At 44.5% G+C, this 25,041-nt stretch overlaps 1 long non-coding RNA gene across 1 annotated transcript in view; it reads right to left on the reverse strand.

Moving 5' to 3' along the window:
- The window catches only part of LOC146812543 (uncharacterized), a 62,225-nt gene that overhangs the window by 19,033 nt on the left and 18,151 nt on the right, over positions 1 to 25,041 (reverse strand). The window contains exon 2 of the long non-coding RNA XR_014966871.1: positions 19,139 to 19,188. This is a non-coding gene — a long non-coding RNA (uncharacterized LOC146812543). The remainder of the gene's footprint in view (positions 1 to 19,138; positions 19,189 to 25,041) is intronic.

Genomic DNA, 25,041 nt, shown 5'->3' on the forward strand with positions numbered 1-25,041 from the left:
ATATTATGAATTTTTACATAGAAGGTATTTATTACCACTTTTAAAAGTGAAGGGTTTTACTAAGTTTTGCCCTGCCTTTTTATATTTACAGCTATTATCGGATCAGGAGGTGTTGTTGGCGGTCCCTAGTTATTTAAAAGGTGCCTTACACTGGAACAAAATAATGTGTGGTAGTTGACTAGGTCAGGCTGGGTTGCAAAATTTTATAACATTTTTATAACGTTCTTAAATGCTTACACATTGTTTTTTGGAATGAATTGCACTGTATCATGTTCAATAAGGTTTCTTAAGGTTTTAATGAGGTTTTTATGTATATGTTTTTATCTTTTATGATTATGATATATATAATCGAATAAAGATGAATTGAATTGAATTGTAAGGGGTAATCACCTAATTGGTCAGGCCAGAAATCCGCGATCCAATGATTTTCATCTCCACCTACAATCAACACCTCTGTATTCTCTACATTTAATTTAAAAAAGTTCATACTCATCCAAATTTGAATTCCTTGGAGACATTCTTTTACCCCACCAATAGAATTAGAGAACCTCAGATCGAATTTTAACTGAAGTTAAATGTCAACAGCATATGAGTAGCATCTTAAGCTACAACATCTTATGACGCTACAAAGGGGTTGTACATATACATGTTAAATAGAATTAGCCACAGTACAGAGCCCTGAGGAACCATACAGAAGACCAAACATTATTGCAAGCGATAGGTAAACAGAAACAGACTGTGGTCTATCTTTGGTTCATCTGTGATCTATCTGCCAAAAAAGGAAGAGAATCATGACAGTCCTTCCCTTTGAATCTAGCTGAATGCAATCTACTCTTTAGCAGGTGATGGTTAAGCTTGTCGAAGGTAACCGCCTTAAACATCCATGGGAGTAATGTAATAGGCCTATAGGTTTTGTAACTCTTTCATAGTAAGACGCTGCTTCTTTGTGATGGCCCTTACCACCCCATGTTTGAACTGTTCTCCTACAGCTGCAAATCTTGATGATTTGTTAATCGCCTCCAAAAGGTGATCTTGCATCACAGGAAATAGTTTTTTAAAGACTCTTACCAGTTAAGGGTCAGCTGGAGATCCAGAATTGAGAAACAAAAAAAACAAACAAAAAAAAATAAAATTATATATCAACATCCACAACAAAAGGTAGCCCTTAAGTAAGGAAGCCACAGGCAGGTGAGTATTTTCAAAACTTTATGGAGTCAACTTGCCAACAGGATACAGCGTGGACTGAAACATCAAGGTTCAAAGACGCCAGACGCATTTCGGGAACCGCGGTTCCCTTCTTCAATGGTTTGCAATCTGTAAAATGTCAGACGGCGTTCCCCGCACATTATAGCTTCCAGGGCCCGGCCCATGAGGGAGTGGGCTGCAAGGCCTTTTGGTTCCTGTAGTATGGGGGAAAAATATTCTCAAGTGAGTCCATCTGACAAAACAGAAAAATTTTCAAGTAAAACCTATGTGGGTCGATGTGAGCCCAGCCGCATTTGGAAGCCCGTCGCAGCGGACCTGCACTGGTGCCACGCTGGTGCTGATGCACACGGGAGTCAGTTTCAAATGGACACAACTACAAAAGCAAGGCAGAGTGCATAACGGGACTTGTCACATCGACCCACATGGGAGTTACTTTAAAAAAATTCTGTTTTGTCAAACATGAAATCAAAACCCCCCCTGTAAATGACCAGATTCACAAGGACTGCCCTGCTGACTGAGGAAGGAAGGATAGACCTGCTTACCTTGAACCCAGGATCCAAAACGGGACTCCAAGGGTCAGTTGGCTAACTTCCTGTTTGAGCTGCAGGGACACAAAAAGCGTCCAGAGGTTGGTCCTGCTTTCTAGCTGACCAATACCAACTGGAACTGACCTAGTCCCCTCTGCTGGGCTCAGTTGGCGTCCTGACCCCCGAGTGCTGTCCTCAAGGTCCTGGACCCTTGGCTTGAGTCAGAGTGCACTTCTCTCTGCCTAACTGAAGGTTCCAGCAGACCTGATGCAAAGCGAAGCAGGACCCCTGAAAGCAGCACAACTCTGAACCGAAGGCTTCTCCATAACTGACGCAGATCTCCACAAAGAAGCACAACTCCTATCCGAAGGCTTTGTGTGATCCAACACTGAGCGACGTGAAGCCCCAAAACCCCTTGCTGCACAGCTGAAAGCATCACTCGATCAGACGCTGAGCTCTGCAAAGCCACAAGGACAGAAGGTACAACTCTCCCAGCAGGCCAATCTCAGTCTTGTATCCAGCCCGCTTTCCATCGCGGTTGGCCTGAACCTATGACTTTGTCCCGGTCCAGCATGACCTCTAATTGCTATTTCTACCTTAAAAATTAAAAGCTCACAATGCTGGTTCTACTGAATCGATTTTTGTTGTTTTGGTGTCATGAAATTTACTCTATTTTTCTAATTTGGTTAGGGGTTGTTCTTGTGTTGGGTTGTCAAGTTTAAGTTTCAAGTTACAGTTTTATTTATTTATGATCTTGGAACTCCGAAGAGATCCACATACACTAAAAGGCCAACAACATATAAGTAAGACATTTTGTATAGCAAGGTTTCTACAATCATTAGCGAAACATCAGATAAAACCAAAGTTGATAATTATATCCTTCATTTAAATGTCTTTTAGTACATATTTAAAAAACACTTTAAATAGTTAAAAATCCTATGACAAAACATTTCATTTGGTGGTTCATAAATAGAATCTGTTAGTGTAGAGGCCGAAAGGATAGATAATTGTAGACAAATTGGTCTAATCCATTTACGCTGATACAATAATAGAGCGGGGCAAATAAATAGCACATGATTAAAGTCCTGGATAGAATTATTACACAGATTACAAATCGGAGAAGAACCATACCATTTAGATAGTATTTTGTTTAAAGGGAGCATACCATGCCTCAATAATAGTAGCCAAAAGCGGCGCACTCCATGGGGCTGGTTCCAAGAGATATAAGCCTGTACTATATTTATCACACAGGAGTCTATAGCCGGGTGGGTACCTCTCTTTAAAATACGAGCTTCCCTATCCCTGGTGAAACTTAATTTCCAAGTGGCCTGCTTCAAAGTGGCCCTTAATTGATATGGCAATAGGGTGAAAAGTAGAGATTCATCCAGTTGTAGCAAGTTAACCGCAATTCTAAAATTTTTAACAATTAATGACTGCTCCTTTAAACTTTCTAATATTTCTTTCTGGATTAAAAATCTTAGTGTTCCAGGACCACCCTTTACCAGGCTTGTAACCCATCGCACTATCCCTGCAAGACCCTGTACCAAACTACTTCTTAAACCAAATTCAAACCTTAGTGCAGCCACGGGGCAAGCAGAGTTGACTCAAGCTAGGCTCCTTAAGATTTTGCCTTCTGTTGTATTTACAAAAAAAACATTTTTCTATATCAAGTAATTCAATACCATACAACAGGGAAGCAGGAATTTTTGCACAAAATACCACTAATAAAAGTGCAAAGTGTCTTTTTCCAGTAGATCTATAGAGGGAGCCCAAGCTTTTCCCCTGTGTAGTAGCTTTATCGATGTTATTTTCTATATGGGTTTTGTCACTTAGGTTGCCACACACTGTTTTTCCCAAGAAAACGTAAGATTTTACAAGTGCCAGTTTTTGGCCACCTACAGACCTAACAAAATTCCCATACTGCAGTTTTTTTCTTCCGTGCGTGCACATTATTTTACTTTTAGATACATTAATCTTTAAATAGTGGGCCTCTGCAAATTTATGTAGTGCCTGCAGACGACTATTTAATCCCTTAGATCCAATATTAATATGTCGTCAGCATAAAGTAAACAAACAATCGGTTTCTCCCCCAGTAATGGGGCGATGCCAAAGCATGAGGAAGGTCAGATATATATAGGGAGAAAAGTAGAGGAGCCAATAAACATCCTTGTTTTAGGACATTTGCAGTAGGGATGGTTTGGGAGAGACCTCTTTCCCCTCCCATTAAAACTGTACACCAAGTGTCTGTATGAAGAGCATGAACTAACTTCAAGAGGATGGCCGGCATACCCAGGTTCAACAGTTTTCTCCACAGCACGAGACGATCTACTTTATCGAATGCTGTGGAGAAGTCTGTAAAGGCTGTGTACACTCTTCCAACCCGAACTGTAACATATTTTTCGTTTATTACCTGTAGTGCAGTTAGATTATAAATAGTTCCTTGCTTTGTCCTAAACCTGGTTTGTTCAAATAGTAACATTTTACCCGCATCCACCCAATCATTAATTTGGATAAAGAGGCATTTAGCAAAAACTTTACCCACTGCGTCAAGAAGTGCAATTTGACGGTAGTTGTTTGGGGCATCTCGATCTCCTTTCTTAAACAGGGGAACTAATATACTCTCCTTCCAAGAGGGGTGAACCATTTTATTTGCATAGCAATAATTAAACACCATATAAAGAATTTTACTCCAAAGTGTACTATTTTGTTATAAAACTGTGATTGGTAATTCATCGGGGTCAATTGCTCCGGAGGATCGCATCCCCTTGATCGCCATTTCAATTTCTTTTTCAGATGGCAATCCATAAAATGAGGGGTCTTCCTTTAGTGCGATATAATTAATTGCCATTGCATTATCTGCATACAAGTCCTGAATAAAGCGAACCCATTTATGTTCCTCAATGGCAACGGGGAGTGGTCGAGATCTAGCTCCACATCCCTCTCCAATAAGAGACCAAAACGTTCTTACTTGGCCTTTAAACGCTGCTTCTCTCAGTTTAATCCAGATGTTATCTTCCCTCTCTTTTCTTAACTTAACCTTTACCCTAGTCCTCCTCCTTTTTAATAGATATATATGCTATGATATCTTTCTGAGGAGTAATTGTTCCCTAATTAGTTTACTTATTTCAAGATTAAAAGGCAGGAGGGGTCTGGGGACTACTTTAGTACTTTTTCTTTGATTCGACTTCTTCGCAATTTCTATCGCTTTAATCATAAATGCATTAAAACTGGCACTTTCTGTTCCATTCCAACTAGACAGGTTCTCTACAGTGGCCTCTAAAACACTGTCCAGGCCCAAGATGGCTTTGTCATCCCAATGACATCTCCCTGTTTTCTTAGCAAAACTAACAGATTCACCGTTTAGTGCCCATGGATCGTTCCAAAATAAATTTAAATATACGATAAGAGTTAGTACTTTGTGGTCACTGTAGGGAGAATTAGAGACCTTTAGATCTTTCAATAAGAAGGAGGAGGTACTTCCCACTACCACATAGTCTAAAATAGATTCTCCACTATAAGTTTTACAAGTAAAGGTAGCCGGTGTATCTGAAGGCAATCTTCCATTTACTATAATGCCATCAACCTTCATTAATTCATCAATAAGCATTTTCCCTCTCTTATTTGTTCTAATATTTTGTGGAAAGAGCGCTTGTGGGATCCGCAGAGATTCTTCTTTTTCTTTATTTCGGAATATGTCCAAAGTAGAGTTAGAGATTTTACAATTCAGATCCCCTACCAGAACTATGGGCCATATGTAGGTAAGACGTGTTTTGCGATTCTCAAATTGCGATTTTTAGGGAATCGCAATTAGAGAATCGCAAAACGCAATGTAGGTAGGATTAGCAAAATATTTTGCGATTCCCACCTATTCCTTATTTGCGAATCGCAAATTGAGATTCGCAAATAAGGAATACCTTGCCATTCATTCCAATGGGCTAGAAGGCCCATAGGAATGAATAGGAAGACATTCTCAATTTGCGATTCTCAATTAGAGAATCGCAAATTGAGAATGCAATTTCAAGGTTGCAAGGGTGTCAATAGGACACCCTTTTGCACCCCTGAAATAAACATGTGTGCACATGTGGTGCACATGCATGCGCTAAGGGCATGTATGTGTGCCACATGGCACTTTGAAAAATGCAAAAAAATGCATTTTTCAAAGAAATCGCAAATTACCACCAACCTGAAGTTGGTGGTAATTTGCGATTCCTTAAGCCAAAATCGCACAACTTGGGTGCTTCCTACATTGCATTTAAGGAATCGCAATTTGGGATTCCTTAAATGCATTTCCAAAATAAGGAATCGCAAATTTTGCGATTCCTTATTTTGCGTGTGGGTTTTTGTGTGCTACATAGCACACTGCCCAAATTGCGATCGCAAACGCTGAAATTCTGTGAATTTCAGCAGTTGCGATTGCAATTTGGCTTCCTACATATGGCCCCATATGAGGGAAGTTCTACATCATTAACTTTTTTAATGTAGGAAAAAAACGTCTTTAAGAGTACATCGTGAGAGGCAGCTGGTGGAATATAAGCATTTATCAACATCAGTGGTGGGCGTTTTACATTATTATCAGGATTATACAATGTTATTAATAAAAAAAGATTACTAGGATCTTTATAGTAATCATAATTACATTTTATCTTATTTGACAGTAAGCAAGCCACCCCTCCCTTTGCATGTCCTCACCTGGACGGGGTTGCTTTGAAATCTACAGTAAAATAATCTTACATAGCAGTTCCTCTGTACACCAGGTCTCCTGAAGAAAAATCACGTTTGCATCTAATGCGCATAAGTATTGTAACTTCTCCCTACTTTACCTTCTTTATTCCTGCAGCATTCCAAGATATTATTTTTAATTCATTGCTAGAAGGATGGCTGTTGTGGATGTTTATTATTGGATCTGCTCGATAGAACACCAGGTAACCAGTTCCATTTTGGACTCTCTTCTTTGGAGTTCCATTTAAAGGAAAAGGGGGTGCAATCTTTGAGTTTCACTTGTCTGCCATTTTTTGTAATACAGATTCCTAATTCCTCTGTTTCATACGAGCAATCTCTACTGTCTGAAAGTAAGTGCGTTGACAAAGACCTATTGTCGACGGCTCTATTTCACGGTTTCTCAGAGAATGGAATGACATCAATCCCCCTACTTTGTAGGCCTTCTGACCATTGTAATATAAGATTTGCAATAATTTTGGAATTGAATCTTACCCTCGACGTATAACCTACTTGTGTTTTTAAGATGGAGACTAAACTTATAGCACTACTTTGTATAAGTTTCAAACTTTCAATCTCCAGGAGACATTTAAGAAGCAAAGTCCTATTTAATATTAAATCCGTCTCAAAGAGAGGAATGAAATCTAACTGGAGTGTGTCCATACTTTCCCAGATGCATTCAACATCAGTTATCTCTGGTTTACCTCTCATTTTTACAAAGTCCGAGAAGGTGACAGCCAAGGGATTAAGTACTGATGGGAGAGGGTTAACAGGCCTCGACTGCTCCACTGTTCTAAGTAATGGAGACCCCTCTGTTACAATATTATCAGAATCTCTTTTGGGGTATGCAATATTCGAGGGGGAGGCATCTTAGGCCATCATTGACTCTGCTGTTAGATCTTTATTCTCTGGGTTCACAAGATCAACTTCATCTTTCTGCTTCATATCTTGTGATGTATTTTGCGGAGTCTGGGAGGAAGTTTCCTTACTAACTGAGGCCTCGATGTTTTCTTTAAAGCGAATTCTCCTTTGCTTCTTTTTTGAGAATCTTCGTATTGATTTCATCTTTGTCCCCTCTATTCTTTTTCTTTTTCCCGTTTCTCCCATTTTTTTTCCATGTCTAAGGATCCTAAGACATTTTCTTTCTCATCACTTAACTGGGTTTTGATAATAGGGAATACTTCCTTGTCTATCCTTTTCGCTGATCCCACCAAGCCTTTTACTTCTTGAGCTGAATCATAGATAACCTGTATGGGTTCAGTTAAAGGATCAGGGGTCTTCTCTAACATCGCTGCTTTATTCATTTGCTTATCAATTTGGGGATTGCCATCATGAGTAGTATAGGTTGGGTGACTACTAGCATTCTCATGTATATTCTCCAGAACCTCTTCTATCTTTACTTCTTCTTCTACTTGTTTAGTATCTATTCTTGAACTAACCTCCCTCTCCTGATTACTTTTTACCAATACCTTTAATATTTGAGTTACAGTTTCCAACAAACAGTCTGAACCTCCTACAAATTGTTCGTGTAGCGTTAGGATAGAGGATAATAGATGTTCTAAGGATACTAGTGAATCCGAGACTATTATATCCTTCCTTATAATTTGACTGGGTTGGGTATCACTGATATTTAGATCAGGGGTCAGAAAGGTGAGTGAATGCAAGAGAATAATTTGATTTATTTGATGGGGTACTACTGAATAATTTTAGTGCTATAAGAACTGTTATTGCTGGAGTATTTGCAAGTTCTGTAATCTTGCTAGTATCATGAGAAATATACCTCCTGCAGAGCTCTAAATCCAGATCGGGGAGAGTAAGATCTTTATTTTGGACATCCTCTACTGTATAGGGACCAAGGGGCTCGTCGATGATTCCGTGAGGTATGTGTGGTGTTATGTGTGGAATTACATCTGTTGTTTTAAGAGATGGTATAGTAGGTCCAAAGGATACCTGGAGGGCTGGAGAACCAGTTAGGTCCCCAGGGCACCGTACTAGATGCCTCTGGGATTCTAGGGATTCTCCTCGTCCATGCTTACTACCAGTAGTTTGTGATTCTACGACCTCAACCATATCACGGACATTATTAACAGTATTTACCATTTCACCATCATTCCCATTCCCAATCACATTTTCTCCCCCATTGCCAATAGTTGCGGTATTTCATTCAACTTGGAGATTTTTTCCTTTCCCCTTTCCCATATTGACAGCAGCATGCCAGAAACATCCTTGTTACGTAAAGGATTTGATTTCGTTTTTGCACAGGTCCTAGCCACAAGCAATCGTCCTGACCCAAGTTTTTTTGCCGTCATTTTATTTAAGGCCTGTACAAAAGATGCACTGTGTAATCTATCTATTATAATGATGATATATTGTTGCAGACTTATTCTTGTATACTCTTATAGATTTGTCACAGACTTAGTTACAGTCCCTCGATTTTTAGCCCAGAACAAAAATCGCTCTCTCTACTACAATTGGAGCTGAAACTGTCCTTTCTTTGCTTTCTTTTTTAGCAATAGGGGGTCCAAGGGCAAAGGACAGAGGTATCAAAGGGATCAAATAGATCAAGGGACAAAGGATAGGGCGTTACACCATAAGTAACCATAAGTAGCTATAAATATAAAAAACAGATAAAACAAATAACGATAAAATAAGGCAGTTCACAGATAAAGTTCCAGAGTCATCAAGTCACCAAACCATACGACAGAGGGACAGGGGGACAAAAGGCAAAGGCAAAAGGCACTGCTGTAGTCTGCGTGGAAGCAAATTTTCTTTTCAATAGTGTACCCACAAAAAATGCTAGCTGCTACTGATCACTGCCCACTACTGCTATTGACTTTTTCTGGGCACGAATTGCAGGGTCATAAATATTGTGGGGTAAACATAAGATGCATACAGTGGCATAAGGTGGAAAAAACGTCCAGCAGCTTTGGCCTCAGATCTCTAGGCCTTAAGTCAGCCTCTGTTCTGATAAGAATTTTTCACCGGTGACGCAAGATGCAGCCCAGGACCAGGCCCGCTCAACCTTTAGAAACTTCCAATATTACGCCAATTGTATGGCTCCTGCAGTCACAGTTTCTGCCTCTGTCTCTGTGAGTAATATAAATGTTATAAACCCACAATGCCCAGGTGCTCTCCCGGGACCCCCCATACATGAAAGAGGAGGGTAAGAGCGACGAAAAAGAATGACATAGAACAGCACTCCGAGCTCTGTGCCTCCTCAGTGCTAGCCTTCCTTTCAACTCCTTCACTCTTTGCCCTGCGAGGCTCTCAGCACAGTCCTTCTTAAGAAACAACCTGCTAAGGTGAAGGGTGGGAAAAGGAGCGGGAGACTGCACCTAATTTACTGCGCCTAAATTACATATATTGCTCCTCACTCCCCCGCTCCTCACACCTCCGCTCCACCGGTTCCCTACTATGTCTCGGCTCACCTCGCTCGCTCAGGCGCAGGCTGCAGTTTGCCACACCGACCAGGCAGCTCAGGGGGTTGAGCCCAGCAAAACCCAGCAAACCCAACAAACTGGTGGCAAAGGCCAGCAGGAACCGGCATCCACAGAGCAAGGTTGTTTGCCGCTGTTTCTGCTGCTGCTGCAGCGGCTCCTTGTGACTAGAAAGCGGCAACCGGTGGCTCACAGTGCGGCTCCTTGCTCCCTGCAGCTTGCGGCTCCTTGCAGCTCCGCCTTTGCCTCTGCAACCGCAGGTGCCAAAAACCACAGCACAAGCCTCCGGGGCCAAACCCTTAAAAGCACAGCCTCAGCTCAGCACAGCACACGGCCGCGCTCCGCCCGCACCCCCGCCCTCAACAAAGCTCCTGAGCTTGGCTGGGCTGGGCTGGGAAGGAGAAGTAGGGACGAAACCCGGAGCCGAGGCGGGCTTTTGTGGGGAACAGGAACGGGGACCAACGACTGCGGTGTTCTTGGCTTGTGTTGGGTTTTCACTTCGTTACTGTTTGAGTGCTGCATAAATTCTTTACACATTGCCTATGAATTAAGTATCAGTGCTTTGGTGCCAAACTACAAGAGGGTAAGCATAGGTTTATTTAGTGACTTTTGAGGTTCACCCTGACAAGGTTTGTGATTCTTTCTTACTTTGGTGTTCAATGGTGGGATTCAGTACTTGTATGTTTGCAGCGCCACTCAGTGATTTGTAGAAAACCAAAAAGCCCCTATTCTAATCTGACTCCAATATCACTTTTTTTCAAATTTTCCTTGATTATCAATTAAACATGGTTTTTCTTTTTCCCAAATTTATTCCTGCCTCATACTTTGCACCTGTGATTTCTTGGGGCAAAAATGGAAGGAGATCTCAGCAACGTTGAAGGCTTCACTGTCACACTATTTGAAAAAACGACAAAACCCTTCAGATAAATAACTTTTATACTGAGGATGAGAAGTATAGTTAACCTACTCATCATAACCAGCCATGAGGCGACCACGCCTGGAATTTCAAGAAGTGGAACAGGTAAGATCAATAGGCACAGTAACAAAAGGGCTGGAAGCCACAGGGTCCCCGGGGGTAGGCCTAAGGCCGGAGCCCCTCCGAGGCCTCTCATCGCCCGGATTTTCAATTTTCGGGACAGGGACGCTATCCTGCAGACTTCCAGGCTACAAGGGCCGGTCAGACTTGATAATATGGATATAAATTTCTATCCTGACTTTACTCCGGCGGTCCAAAAGCAGAGACTGAGCTTTCTCGGTGTCAAACGTCGCCTACGGGACCTGAATCTCAAATATGCGATGCTTTTTCCGGCTAAGCTGAGGGTGGAGGTGGATGGCCGCACGCACTTTTTTGATCGTCCCGAAGCGGCCGGGGACTGGCTGGACACTTTGCCCGGAGATCGGGGCCGGGGGGGTGGGGGGGGAGCGGTTGGTGGGGAGGGCCCGCAGGATCAGGACTGAGGGACTAATGGTAGGCCTTGCTCGGGACTGTGTTATTGTCACCATTGACTGTTAGGGTAAGTTCCCCTCCTGTGGAGGTCGTGTGGGGTCTCTTGGGGGATCTCCCTCCTCCTCTGGGGGACTAGTTAGTTTTCTTTCTATGGGGCGACAGGCACACTGCACTTTGGGGGGGCTGTTCGGGCTCATGCAGGGGTGCAGGGTGGGGGGAGTTCTGTTGGGATGGGTGGGTTGGGGTGGGGTGTGGTTCGTTTCTACCGCAAGGCAAACCCTTCATTGTATTGATGTTTTTGAGATGCTCTCCGGGGGACAAATGATGGCTTCTGTATGTGATGGGGGGTAGGGACTTGACTTTGTTGTCCTGGAACGTTAACGGACTGGGTGATAGGATTAAGCGGGGTGTGGTCCTGCAATATCTGAAACGGATTTCGCCTGATGTGGTCTTTTTGCAGGAGACGCACCTCATTGGTAACACCTTTTGTGCCATGAATCGGCGTGGCTATCGTTTGGTGGCCCACTCGGGCTTCACATCTGGCTCACGAGGGGTGGGCATTATGGTCAAGACCTCGCTCCCGCTAGAAATAGACGAGGTGCGCCATGATGAGAGGGGACGCTACACTGTCTTGGTGGGGAGAATGGAGGGCAAAGTAGTCGTCTTTGTCTCAGTGTACGTCCCACCGGGGTAACAGTCCACCACCTTTGCGGACCTGGGACGCCTCCTGCTTGACCTTCCGGGGGGGCTTCTGGTGGTTGGGGGGGACTTCAATGCGGTGGCCTCTGGGACTATGGATCGCTATCCCCCTAGGGACCTCCCCCGGGCACAAGCGTGGCTGTCTGGCCTTTTGGACACACTGGGATTGGTGGACTGTTGGCGTCTAAAGCATCCCACTCAGCTGCAATACACCTTCCATTCGGGGGCCCATGGTAGCCTTTCGCGGCTTGATCATGTCCTTGTCCCTGCGGCCTATGCCGGGAGAGTGGGGGAGGTGCGCCATTTGGCGCGGGGTATTTCAGATCATTCCCCACTCCTGTTGCACTTTGATGTCTTCCCGAGGGGGGAGGGCAGGGTAGCTCCAATCAATGCCTGGTACCTGCGCGACCCCACTATTCGTGCGGACTTGATTAAATCCTTGCAACGGTATTTTAAGGAGAATGTGGGGTCTGTCTCGTCGGCCATCTTCCTGTGGGAGGCTTTCAAGACAGTGCTTAGAGGGGAGGCCCTCTCCTTTATTTCCCATGCCCGGAGGCGCGCACAGGAGGAGGTGACCCGGGTGGAGGCCGAAATTACTGAACTGGAGGGTGATCTGGGGAGTGGGGTGACTGACGCTGCGCTGCACGTTCTACACCTGAAGCAGGCGGCATATAGGTCCCTCGTCACGGAGGCGGCCAGGGGCCTCAGCAGAGAGCAACAGGGGCGATTGTATGATGTGGGTGATAAGGCTGGCAAGTTGATTGCGTGGTTGGATAAGAAGGAGAGAGCTAGTCGTGTGGTCCCGCTGATTGAGAGAATGGATGGTGTACGTGTTACTGAGCCGGAAGGCATTGTCTCTTGCTTCGCAGATTATTTCCGTGAGGTATATTCCCCGATTTCTCCCTGCCCGGAAGAGGATTCCCATGCCCTGCTGCGTGACATCGCGCTGCCCTCCCTCTCAATGGAAGACAGGGAGTTGATGGATGCCGCCCCCACCTCGGACGAAATTGCCCTCGCCATCCGCTCGGTCGCTTCTGGCAAGGCCATGGGCCCGAACGGTATTCCTATCGAGTTGTACAAACTGCGACCGGATGTACTTGCACCCCATCTCCGCGCAATGTTCCTGGCGGCCCACTCGCGGGGCTCCCTCCCGCCGGACCAGCGTCTGGCTACCATCGTGGTTATCCACAAGGAGGGGAGACCGCGAGACCGGGTCACATCCTACCGGCCTATCTCGCTCTTGAACGCGGAGCCTAAAATCCTCGCCAAGGTGCTCGCCAACCGGCTGGTCGGCGTGGTGGGCGATTTGGTCCACCAAGACCAGTCCGGCTTTATTCCCCATCGCAACACGGCCCTTAATCTGCGGCGCTTGCACGGGGTGCTCGCGCGTGTTCCGTTCGTACGGGAGCCGGCCATCTTGGCGTCCTTAGACGCCACCATGGCGTTCGACACGCTCGAATGGCCCTACATCTGGGCGATGCTGGCGAAATTTGGATTTGGCCCGGGATTCATCAGTTGGGTCAAATTGTTGTACTCGGACCCATTGGCACAGGTGGTGGTGAATGGTCGAGTCTCGGCCCCATTCGGGCTGGGATGGGGCACGCGACAGGGTTGTCCCCTGTCGCCGCTCCTTTTTGCACTGGCCTTGGAACCCCTGGCGGAGTGGCTGCGGTGGCACCCTTCTATCCGTGGTCTCCGTTGGACCCCCGAGTATGAGGACCGCGTGTCCCTCTACGCTGACGATATCCTTCTGTACTTAGCCTCCCCGCGCAAGTCACTGATTGTCCTGGTCGATGTTTTGCGTTCTTTCGGCCGTAATTCGGGCCTTGTCATCAACTGGGCTAAATCCTGTGTCTATGTGCTTTCCGGGGAGGCTCCTGTCCTCCCTCGGGGTTGTCCGATCCAGATTGCCTCGCAGGGATTTCGATACCTGGGGGTCTATATTACGCTGGACCCGGTGGCCCGCTATGAGCGAAATTTGCTTCCCCCCCTCCAGCGCTTGAAGGAGGACGTCACGCGCTGGCGGCGCTTGCCGCTCTCGCCGCTCGGCCGGGCGGCATTGTTCAAGATGATGTCATTGCCGCGCTTTCTGTACGCTCTTCAGAACACTATGGACTTGGTCCCGGCGCGCTACTTCCGTGAGGTGGAAAGCTTGCAGCGCCGTCTGTTTTGGGACGGGAGGCCGCGTATAGCTCTGGCAAAATTGACGCTCCCGTGGTACGACGGAGGGATTGCCCTCCCGGATATTAAGCGGTATTACTGGGCCTCCCAGTTAGCTGCAATTAATCACGGTTTCTATGGGCCCGCCCTAAACCCGGCATTTGAAATGGACAAAATGCTCCTGCCCGGTGGCGACTACAATCGAGCGCTCTACACTAGCGTGCCCGATTCCCGCTTGACGGGACCCACGCGTGTCATGGTGCGAGTATGGCACGCGGCTAATGCAGCTATGGGATGGAAGGACCGTTTGACCCGAGCGTCACCGTTGTATGCGTCGGAGAGGCTGGGCTCTTTGTGGACCTCGAAGGGCTTCGAGAGGTGGGACATGATAGGCATCAGTACAGTGGGAGATCTCTGGACGAGGGGAGGATTCAAAACATTCGAGACGCTGCAGGCGGAGTTTCAGCTGCAGGGCAGTGAATACTTTCGCTACCTGCAGGTCCGTCACGCACTGGGTTCCGTCTTCCCAGACGTGGCCTCCATCCCGGAGTCCTCCCCCCTGGAGGATAGAGTGCTAGATGGCCACGTTCCGGACAGTACGATCTCCCTCATTTACAAGAAATTGATAAATGACCGCTCGGGCTTACTGACTGGCCTCCGCGAGGCTTGGGTTGCCGATGGGCTGGAGTTGGACGACGAGGACTGGATTTCCGCGGTGGCCTCTCCGAAGGAGGTGGCCATCCCGGCTCGCCTTCGCTTCGTCCAGCTTAGGATACTCCACCGGGTGTATATGACGGGGCCAAGGCTTCTGCGTATGGGCTATGCCGAGGATGGATTGTGTAAGCGTGGGTGTGGTGCTTTGGCGACTTTTTTGCACATTCTGTGGGAATGTCCGAGGGTGGAGCGATTCTGGCGTGGTGTGCATGAGGTCCTGCGAGCGGTTACGCATGTCGCGCTGTTGCCTGAAGCGAGGAGATGCTTGCTGTATGTGTGGGAACCGACCGATTACTCGGTTCCGCAGACGCGATGGGTGACTCTGGGATATATGATAGCTAAACGTGACATTGCTTAACTGTGGGGATCCCAGAGGCCCCCGGCGGTGTCAGCCTGGAAAGAACACATGGATTGGTGCATGTTCCGAGAAAAGGTGGTGTATGTGGCGCGGGGTAAGCCTGGGGCATGGGTGAAGATATGGGGCCCCTGGAACGCCTACCGCGGGGGCATTTGCGAGCCGCCGTCGTTGCCTCCCACTTCACCAGCTCCATCCCCCTAGTTGACCCCCTCCCTCAGCCCCGGGCACATTGTTCTCCCAGTCCCGGATCTGTTTCCCTCCCCCTCTCTGGATTTCTTTGGATGGTTGGGGTCCCCCACTGGAGGAGCACGTGTCGTCATTTTCGATCGCGGGTTGCCTTGCGGGTGTGGTTTTATGTTGTTGTGTTGTATAAAACGAAACCGTATTGTGGGCTCAGAGTCATGTGGCCTACGTTGTTGATACCTCCTCTTTATCGTCTCTGCAAAGTCAGGTGCCTTATTGTATGTATGTCATTTGCTTCTGTCACTTTAGCGGCCGGCCGGAAGGTTGTAGGCCCATACTTGTATATACTTGAGATTGCAATAAACGGTTTCAACAAAAAAAAAAAAAGGGCTGGAAGCAGGAATTTTGAGAAGCACATGGAGCACTGAGCAAGACGTTGAAGATCGTGGATTATCTCCTATGAAAAGCCAGTCACAGTGGGGAGAGAAGGAGGGTGAGGGAGGAGTGCGAGAACACAGCGAAAGAGGAGAAAAAGCCGGTGCAAAATCCTGGAATGTGAAAACAAACCCACCAACAGCACAACCTGCTAGGCACAGCCTTCAGTAAGTCCCCTAGGTATTGATACAGCTTTGGGAGAGGACGGGTGAGGATACACAAAAATACTTTTGAACCGGGATTCAACTAAGCCGGTCCAGCAGTTGGAAATGGCCCTGTACAGAGAGAAAGTACATGAGAGACAGAGATAAAAAAAAGAAAAGGAAACCAAAAGAGGACTGGTGCTCACAGGAAGGGTGAACAGAGACGAACACTAAAACAGGAAGAGTAAGGGGATCGAGGTAGGACAGGAGGAAAAGGATACGCGCAGTGAGAAAGTGGAGGAAAAACATGGAATTCACTGGTGAAAGTGAGGAAGATGGCCAAGAGGATGACAGCGAGAATTGAGAATCGGACATCGAGAGAGACTATGAAACCTATTGTTAGATATGGCCAGGGAAACGTGGGAAAATGTGTCTGATGAAACTAAACCCCTTTTGGAGTATGTGGGTCATTTGAAGACTCTGTTGGGGAAAATTTGAAACATTGTGAAACAAAATCTAGAGAAACAGCAACACGTGGAAAAAAGAAATATGATAAAACAGCGAAGTTGAGAGTGCTTCAACCTGGTGACTTTGTGTTACTTTTGCTTCCATCTTCAGAGAACAAGCTGTTGAGTGAGTGGCAGGGACCCTTTAAGATAGTAGAGAAGATGAGTCCAACCACATATAAACTAGAAGTTAACAAGGCCAACATAGAAACCCAGGTATATCATGCGAACCTTTTAAAAAAGTGGGAAGGTTTCTTGCCTGTATTAATAACACAATCTCATATTAATTAATACAGGGACAAGAGTCTTTTAACAATGTCTTAGACGTGGAAAAACAACAATTGCTGAGGGAAGACTCAACCTCATGCCTTGGAGTATTATTCTACACACCTGAGCGGACCCAAGAGATACACCATAGAATAAATACAGAAGCGGGTAAGACAGTGAAACTAAAGCCATACCGAATCCCAGAAGCTATGTGGAAAGCAATTGATGATGAGGTATAAGCCATGCTCGATTTGGGAGTGATAGAACCTACTGTAAGTGAATATAAAAGTTCTTTACTTAGGCTATTCGCTGGATAGATGAAATGGTAAAACAGTTGGGTCAAGCAAAGTTTATTAGTACTCACCACTTATGTAAAGGCTATTGGCAGATCCCCTTAAATCTCCCAGATGAAAAGAAAACAAACTTCTCCATTCCCAGTGGTTTGTTTCAATTTACAGTGCTACCTTTCGGGCTACTTGCCACCTTCCAAAGAATGATGAATATGTTATTGTTGCCCCATAGTAAGTTTGCTGCTGCCTATATTGATGACACTGTGATTCATAGTGATACCTGGAAAGAACATTTGGATTATGTAGTGGTGGTATTAAAGACATTCAATAAAGCAGGGTTAAAGGTTAACCCAAAGAAAAGCCATTTAGCCTGTGAACAAGTCAAATATGGGGGTGGCTGATCGGAAAGAGAGTGATCCATCCACAAGAGAAGAAAGTAAACTCCTTTAGGCAAGTTCCATTTCCGAAAACCTGTAGGGATCTATCGATATGTTTGGGACTTATAAGATATTATAGATGGTTCATTCCCCAGGACTCAAATTGGGCCCCTCCTTTCACAAATCTCTTAAAGAAAACAAAAGAATCTGAGAAAGAGTTCAGAGATCCATCGCCAACGGTCATGACTTCTTAAGTTGAAAGAGTTCATATCCTCTGATCTAGTTCTCTAATCCTCAGATTTCTCAAAGACATTTATACTAAAAACAGATGCTTCTTGGGTAGCCATCGAAGTGGTGTTATCACAAAGAGATCCAGACGGATCCGTAGGAAACTCTTTCCCTGAGAACGTAACTATTTCATATTTGAGAGAGAATGCCTGGCGATAAAACGGGCCATGAAATGTCTTAGATATTACCTAGTTGGCAGAGTTTAAGTTATACACCGACCATGCTCTCAATGAGTGGATGGCCCAACAAAAAGCGAATAATAGTTACATTTTAAGGGCGTTTTTTGCATTGCAACCCTTTGTAATTTACCACCAAATAAGGGATACACCAAACAAACCGGACTTACTATTCAGATATCCTCAAGATAAAGTAAGAGACGGGAGATGTGAGAGGACGGATGAGGATACACAAAAATATTTACTGTGTAGCAAGAAACAGGATCCCACGACTTGGGTCTGTGAGGTTGAAAATGCCCAGGAGAGAGAGAAGGGACATGAGAGGCAGTAGGGTTAGGAACGGGGTTGAAACAGAGAAGAAAAAAGAAGAAAACCTAAAGAAGACTGGTGCTAACAGGAAGTGGTGGCAAATATAGATATAAAAACAGGAAGAGGAAGGGGATCGGAGAGGAGACGAAAGAGACGCTCAGCGAGAAGTTGGAGGAAAATGAGGAATTCATTGGAGAAAGAATACAAGATGGCCAAAAGAAGGACAGTGGGGATTGTGGAGAGGACCTTGAGAGATGTGGGAAAATAAGCAATGAGGACACCTGGGCAGAAGATTAGTGGACACCGACGACTAACGTCTTTTACTATGCCCCAGCTCAGGAGGGTTGCGGCTACCCGGGTGAGTCCAAAAAGCAGAAACATTTGATTTGCACACAAAGAGAGGAAACAAAAGTCATGTTATCACCTTTTCATATGGTGTAGTTTTATGTGGTAGTGGAACTGAAAATATTGCACATCCTTACTGTCTGACAATCACACAACCCGGGAAAGCATGCACAGTTGAATTGTGAAACCTTGGCCAAATTGAGTGACAGAAAAGAGAAGGGATACTCGCCAGTCTTAGAAAAGTAGACCATCATGAATGGAGAGATCTACATAGTCGAAGGGAGGAGTGAATATAGAGCGATTACGGCGTTATGGATTTTTCTTTCAATGGGTTATCTTTCTTTTCTACCTGGTAAGGGAATTCTTTAGAACAAAAGCTGATGCTCAAAGGTGCATGATCTCAGAATATAGGGTCTACCCTGACTCACCCTTCTCCAACCAGTCAATACTACTATCACGTATAGGAGGATAGAAAGAAAAAGAATGAGAACCACCTACACCAGTAACAGAGCAAAGAAAGAAGTGAGCAATTTGAGCTAAAACAACTATACTTACCTAGGTTCATTTTTTTTTCCTGAACAAAATTGGTGGCTCCACACAAACTCCTGTAAAAGAAGGGGACAGAATTACTGAACTATACGAACCAGAACATGTAGCGACTCTTAGAGATAAATCTTCTTGTTTTTCTTTCATTCGTGATTTAATAATACAACACTATTTGAAGACACACAGACAGAAAACCTCCGAAGCCTTATTCCTGCCTATCCCTCCATGAGATTATTGTCACCCTAAAGATTAATGCATTGCAACCCGTTCTCATCTTTGAATGGGCTGGTGCTTACTTTGGAAACTTCCAGTGCCCACCATTTGAATAGGGATGGATGGTGACATGGCCACATACTTAGGTGCTTCAGCCCTCTGTGGCACCATCATCTCCAACCATCACCTTTTTTTGCTGACAGTGCAAATCGATTGGAGACCCACAGAAACCCTACGTGTCCCACAAAGAAACCTGAGGGTCTGTCAGTCGTTGTTTGTCCACACTTTTCCCTTTGTGTTAAGTGGTTGGTCTTCTCAGTACAGCCCAAAAAACACCCCAGGCTTAGAATGAAACTAATGGTGGAAACATCGAACCAGACGTGGAATGTGCACAAAGGAAGCGTGCTCTCATGAATGGTCAGGTAGACCCTAACCTTCCCAAGCAACAGGATACTGCAGCTGACCTAGGGGCAACACAAGTCTAAAATAACCTTTACTTCATACCCAAGTGCATCTACCACTATGACAAGAGGAAGAGGAGGAGCACAGTAAGGCAATGGAGATGAGGATTTCAGAAGAGAGACAAGAAAACATGGTGGCTTTCCAGTGTGAGCTGAGAGTTAACTGAACAGACGCATAATTAATTATGCTGATATACCAAGGGCCAAGAAACTGTGGGTTACATTTTGGGTGGACATGAGGCAGGTGCAAAACAGTGTGTGGTGGCTCATCAGACATCACCCTCTACAGTATATAGAGGGGGACGTTGTTCATAACAGTCTGCAAGTTTCTTATAACTTTGTTGATCAACATTTAGATGCACAGTGGATTGGCCATGAATATTGTGTGTATCATGTATCAAGGGCCTGGTACAAGGAATCAAATTCTGAGGGCGAATGAGTGGTACCATATACAGGTGAGATCCATGAGTACAATGGGAGGGGGGAGACGTAACAAAATAGCGAAAAGCATTATAGACAAACTCAGCCAGTGAAATTAATTGTACAAATTCTTCCTGATATTGTGTCAAAACAACTCAATAGTAGTTGTTAGCTTGATTCACCCACTCAGTTTATCGATTGGAGGAGACAACTGCAAGATTTGTGAAAAGTTAGTCTAAATAATTAAATTTTTACGAGGTAAACTGTGTACGTTGATCATAAATGATTATCAAACGCAGTCCATGTAGGCAATACATTTCTTGAAAGAAGTATTTTGCTAACCGATATAAATATAGGGGCTTATTCACAAGAAACTGACGCATCGTTGCGTTAAAGCAGCAATGCGCTAGTTTCCTTGCGCCTGCGAGAGAAACCCATGCGCCACCATGAATGTGCCGTATTTACAATACGGCGCACCATGGCGCAAGGATTGACAGATGCATCAGAAATTCTGATGTATCTGTTGGCGCAAAACCCACAAATTGCTGGAGTTCTGTCGTAAGCCTGACGCAACTCCAGCAATGCATACGGGAGGCCTATTTTCATTGCACTGCGTCACTCCTTATGCCTGTTCCAAGGAGGCGTAAGGCTTTGACACAGAGGCATCATAGAAGTGGGGCAGTAAAATCTTGTAGATTTCACTGCGTCACTTCTACAAGGCTTCTTGGCGTGGGAATGCCCACCCTGCATACATTATACCTGGCGCATGGGTTTGCAAGGTGACACATCTGCCTAGATGCATCACTCTGTAAATAGGGCGCAACCTGGCGCGTTGTTTACGCCGCCGCATCACAAAAAGTATCGCAATGGTAGCACAAAAGTGACTAAAGGGGCTTGTAAATAAGCCGCATAGTATGTAAACAGAAGCGGTTACCTTCCTGGGACCTCCGCCTCTTAGTAAAGGCTATAAGTTTAGTTATGTCTGAGTTTCCCTAATAGTGGGAGCAACCCATATCAGGGCCAGTTTTAGCGTTGGTGGTGCATGGTGCGACAATCATTTTTGGCGCCTCTACAGCCAATGAACGCCTCCTCAGATTCTTGGCAAAAGTGCCCCTCATCTCTCCAATCCTAAATTATTAAAAAACATAGTGCCCCCTCACTCCCTTATGTCAGCGCTCTACTCCACAGGTCTGCGCCCACTGCGGCCGTACCGGTCGCACTGCCCTAAAGCCGGCCCTGACACCTTTACCACGTGGACATAATCATCATGGAAGATTAAAGGGAGATCAGTTTCAAAATAAAATAGTTTTTTGAGATCCAAAATTATTCAAGAATGTTGCAGATATAGTATTTTCTTAAAGATTATTTAATTCCTTAACGTTTCATGATTCAATATATATCTGGTATACAGTATGAAAGGGCCAGCCAACATGTTTCACACCTTAGCTGGTACGCAGGCCTGAGGCTTCCTCAAGTCAAAGGTTGCCTGTGTAACATACTGTGGAGGGTATTAATGCATGAAATGTTCCGTCCAAGGGCGATTAGGCGGTCCCAGCATGTGAATGGATGTAAACCCACCTCTAGATTATTTATCTGCTAGGCAATACGCAGCTGTGGAGGAGTCATACTGCAAGTGCTAAGGTACTGTGCATGTAAAAAGAGCAATGGTCGTATTTCTGCGTGTGTCATCAAGGAGCTGTGACAGTCTCTGCGGTCCAGTAAAACGCGAATCAATAGTCAGTCACCGTAGGTCCAGTGAGAAGTATTGCATGAAGGCTGATGAAGACTGTAGGAGTCCCCTGTGTTTTCCATGCATTCTCTTGGCTTTTAAGTAGACAGTAAAAGTTGATATGAAATCCTCTATGACACTACGAAGGTGAGGCCACCAAAATGAATGGGATTTCACCCCTTCTGAGAATGATGCCTGTGTGCCCTGCTAGAGGTCGGTCATGGAACTGATCCAGCGAAAAAGGGCAAATTTACATATCCTCCCTGCATCATAGACCCGTCACCACGCTTATCCATTCATACACTCATTCATTGGTGGGGCCCATAACACCAACACACATATGTCTCACTCCGAATCTGGACACAGGAGGACAGAAGCGGTGGACACGTGGGGGTACCTTCTTACCTATAGAAGAAAACGTATTTACATTATAATACAAATATCCTTAGTATGAATAGACTCCTAACCTTAACATCAAGGCACTCCACCACTTGGTCGATGGACCAATTAGTTGGACTGGTTGATGGTGATTTAGAACCAGCTAAAACACATCTAAAGCTTCGGAACCTTAATCAATACCTTATTAAAAAATCACAAACCCAGTTTCCGTTAATAAATGTTTAGTTTATCTAATTAAATTCACCTTCATTGGCATAATCAATATTATAATCAATCAGAATTTTCAATAAGCATTGGCACAGATCAACATGACAATTATAGTTACCTAATTTATGATACTGGCAACCATTTCCCCAAAACCTGTCAGCCCTGCATAAATCAAATCCCTTCTGATAGGACTATCCAGTCGAATGCAAGCCACGACCCAAATAAGTCCGGAGAAAAGTTCTTGGCGTTCGACACAACACAGTCCCAAAGATATCCAAAGACTAGACAACCGTGCAAGCAAATCAATCAACGGAGATTCAGGCCACACTTCTGAACCGCACTAGCCTCCACCCTCTGCTACTAACCCCCTTTTATAATAAATTCTGGGTAACATGCAACATTTGCTGAATTGCCAATGACTGTGATTGGCTAAGCCACCAATTTTTACAATATCAGCCGTGATTCACAGAGTTCCTTGATTCTCATGGGACCGAAGATGTCATCCCATGGTTTGGACAGTTCTAATGCGAAAGGGTCCGACGTATCAATATGCAGGCCTCTAAGGACAGGTTTCCTTTGTCTTCTCTGTCATTCACACTAGTTGAGTTCTGGCAGCCCTCCACTTTCCTATCCTTGACGAGGAACACTGTGCCCTGGTCGGAGGACGCCTGAAGATCTTCAGAGGCATCCGAGTCTGCGCAGTAGACATTGCGCTCACACGACGGTGGCCACTTCCGAACTCCATTTTGAATATCATGGCCTAGTAGGCCCGAATGCCAACTTAAGCGAAACAAACATAAAGAGTAATTAATATATGAAAATGAAGATTCTATTGTTTAAACCCACACTAATCCCATTAATTTTAGTATTTTCCTAGCTATAGCAACACTTAAAGCAACAATACTCACCATTCCGCCATAACAGGAATGCAAACCATTACAAAAGCAATATAAATCATGCAATTTCTAGCATAACACATTCTATCATTAATAGGCGTACCACAATTAGTCACTAGAAATATTTGCCATGCCATTTGCATTTAGTCCCGCGTGTAATTCGTGTTTATTAAGGTGTAATGTTAGTTAGTTATACCACTGCAAACAATGAATACAGTTTAATATGTAAATTGATTACGTAATTAGTATTTTTCATGCAACTAGAGAAGGTATACCATTTTTTTCGTTTTACCTGCTCCACCAGAACCAATGAAGAACTTGTTCTCTAATGGGTGGAGTGGCTATAAACATGGTTTCCTGTTTACAGAGTAGCCCCTCTACAAAGGTTCCCGTAAAAACATCTTCAATGCAATTCTCTGTGTCAATGTCAATATGAGCTTTTTTAGCTGTTCCATAAATTCCTCTATTGTGATGGTGTTATGCACTACAAAAAAGATATGTGGTGGGGAATAAACTACATTATCAAAATCTCTCTGGCAGGGGCAATCAGCCTTACCATGCCTGTTGCTTTGAAGATACTTGATATGAAACTGGAATAGAGAGAAGAACAGCATCCACTTAATACGGATTTCAGAAATCCCAAGTTCTCCTGATTCGTCCAGGCCTCCAATTCATGGCTAGCTCCATCTAGATAATACTGTAACTGTCCAAAAGCATATCTAGTGTCTTTTTGCTTCTGAAAATATATAATTATAAAAGTTCAGAGACCTGAGTTCTTCGGTCTCTTAATCTTGTTGCGAAAATATAGCTCCTACTGCAATTGCTGATGCTTCAGTTTCTATGATAAACAGTTGATTGGCACTCATGTCTAAGAATAGGTACCAAGGTAAATGCCTTTTTTAAGCTCAAAAAGCTTTACCCTGGTCCTGTCTCCAACAGGGATAGGCATTCTTCTGGATGAGGAATGTGAATAAAGCAATGAGAGAAAGGAAAGGACTGTATGAACTTTGTGTACTAGTGAGTGGCAAATTCACTTAATCCTTCTACCTTCTTAGCTGTTTTTGGTTTTGGCCACTTCAGCACAGGCTTGACTTTCTACTCATCCATGTTAGTTTCATTGGATAAAATGCACTATTCCCAAGAAGGAATAGGAATTTGAGTTAATTACTCATTTAGGCAATGTATCATATAGATCAAGGTTTCAAAATCTCTGTAATACTTAACAAACATACACTCTATCTTCTGGAAATGTACACAAGGCAATAATGTAATCTAAATAGACCACACAAAACAATTCAGTAGATCACACAAGATGTAATCAATGATACTACGGAGTATAGCAGTTGAATTTCACAAGCCGAAAGGCATCACTAAATATTTGTAGCGGTTATACTTTGTATTAAAGGCAATCTTCCACTCATCTCTAATATGTATCCTGAGCAAATTAAAGGCACTATGTAGCTCATATTTTGTGAATGTACTTGCGTTCTTCAACTGGTCAATAAACATAGAAATGAAACGTAGAGGATGGTTTCTCGGCCACTGCATTTAATTATTTATAATCAACGCAGGGCCTCATCCTGTCTT

This window comes from Triturus cristatus, chromosome 7 (genome assembly GCF_964204655.1).
Source record: "Triturus cristatus chromosome 7, aTriCri1.1, whole genome shotgun sequence".
Taxonomy (NCBI): Eukaryota; Metazoa; Chordata; class Amphibia; order Caudata; family Salamandridae; genus Triturus; species Triturus cristatus.